Raw genomic sequence first — 2,161 nt, forward strand, 5'->3', positions numbered from 1 at the left:
CTAAAAATCCTTTATAGCTTTGTAACTTTTTGTTTTTGTTTTTGTTTTTTACTTCCTGAAAGCCTCTGCAGAGCCTCAGGTGTAAGAAACGCTATACTTTCCCTTCTAAGGCTTTTTTAACACAGCTTTCTATAGGTCATGTCCTGCTGTTGCATGTAAAACTGTTCTTGACAAAGTATTCATTTCTGATTTATAAGACTGGAAATCTCTTCCTCTCTTTCCTCTCCTCATTGCTGTCTTTGCTTTCCCTTTCCTTTTTTCAGCTTTACATTGAGTTTAAGTACTAGTAAATAAACTCATTCAAGCTTCTGTACAATATCAGCCACAGGATATTGTCCTCTGCTGAGCCCAGAGACTCCTCTCTGGCTGAATAATATCTTCCAGAAAATGCCTGATCTCATTTTGAAGGCAGCAAAAGAGGGAGACCATGCCACTCCTTTGCCAGCTTGCCTGCATTTACCTGTAATCGGTTTTCCAATTTATAGACAATGGCATCCAGAATGTTACTTTTGGTCAGTGCTAATTAACACACTCTAGTAAAGCTGAAGGAAGCCTTTCTTCTTCTAGCAATCACATCAACTAGAGCAGCAGCTGATTTTAACAGAATTTATTTACTTTAAAAGAGCAACATTTTCTGGCTGAGTTCTTGATACAACAGAATAAGCATGGTCAGCTTTCATGAGAAAAACTTTCAAGGGCCAGAATTTCTTAACTATTTTCCTAGGAACCCCATCAGAGTGTTCTTCCTCCTCTGTAAGCCCAGTAGTACCACTACAGGCTCTACACTGTAAGGACAACTGAGCTCCAGGATGGTTTGGATGAATGGAGACGAGAGATCTCTGAAGGCTGCTCTCAGGATATAAGGTTTATTAAGGATGGTGAAAGGTCTTGCTTGGAGCTGCCAGATGCAGCACGTGGCAAGGCCTGAGGGGATGGGGAGAGACAAGGGGTAGAGAGGATGCTCTAGGAGAGGGTGGAAGTTCTAAGAGGGGGGAAGATCCAAGAGAGGGAAAGTTCCAAGAGGGCGTCTGGCCCCTCGGAGACCCCTTATCAGGGGGCTTCAAGGTGGGCTGGAACAAGACTTGGGCTAATGGGGTCACAGACACCTGGTGTTTCAGGGAAGGGTTACAGGTGTGGGATGAACCATACATTTTGGGAGTTGAGATAGAACAGTCCATTTGACTTTTGGACCTATCTGTAGGTAAGGGCATTGTCCAATCAGTAGGGGGGATTGTTTTCATCCTGGCTGTGCTATTGTGAATCTTCTGCCAGGCAATTATATTTATCCATCCTTCCCAACACTACACTCTGAGAATTATGGGCTTCACCATTGACTTCTCTGCTGGGACAGGGCAGTAGGGCTCCACAGGGCACAGGAAAGAGCTTAGGCTGTACTTTTTTTCTGTACCTATAATGCTCAGCACAGCAAGGCATCTTTTGTGCCATTTGATTCATCTCATAAAGAATTCATGTGAACTTAGCACTTCTGTGTGGCAATCTCTCTGTACCACTGTAACTCCAAGTTAGCCTCTCTATTGGAAGTTTAAAACTTACATTGTCCTTACAAAAGTTTTGAACCCTCAAAACTACATATTTTGAAATTTAATCCTTTGTACCTACTTGGTAGTAGTTTTACTACTGTGAGATGAAAAGCAACTTGTACACAAGGTTGTAGTCCTCAAAAGCTGAAATCCCTTGCTAGGTCCACCCTATCACCTAGCTGATGCTTTAGATAATTTTCCGTTGAACTATTTATGCACCATTTTTTCTGATAACCATATTTGTTTTTGCTACAGATACAAGGCGGGCATTTTCTACCACTTTTGATAGGAAGCATGTTTTTATACCAATGTTTGGATTCCTTTAGTTATTGTCTTTGCAGCTCATTCAGAAGAGAGTCTTGGAAGAGAGTTTCACCTGTCAAAATCCATAAATTTCCTGCTAAATTAATTTAAAACCATACAAAGGATAGAAAAAAACAATTGTATAAGCTGGTGCCACAAGCAGATAAATCTTAAGGGGAAAACATTTGTTGCCATGCCTTGCTTTGAAACCATCCTGGGGTGCTGTTGAGAAGTATTTTTCACTCCTCATGCTTTCTTAAGTCAGAAACAAAGTAAAAAATCATGGTGATGATAAAACTAGCTACAGACTCTGTGCT

Source organism: Lonchura striata, chromosome 1 (genome assembly GCF_046129695.1).
Source record: "Lonchura striata isolate bLonStr1 chromosome 1, bLonStr1.mat, whole genome shotgun sequence".
Taxonomy (NCBI): Eukaryota; Metazoa; Chordata; class Aves; order Passeriformes; family Estrildidae; genus Lonchura; species Lonchura striata.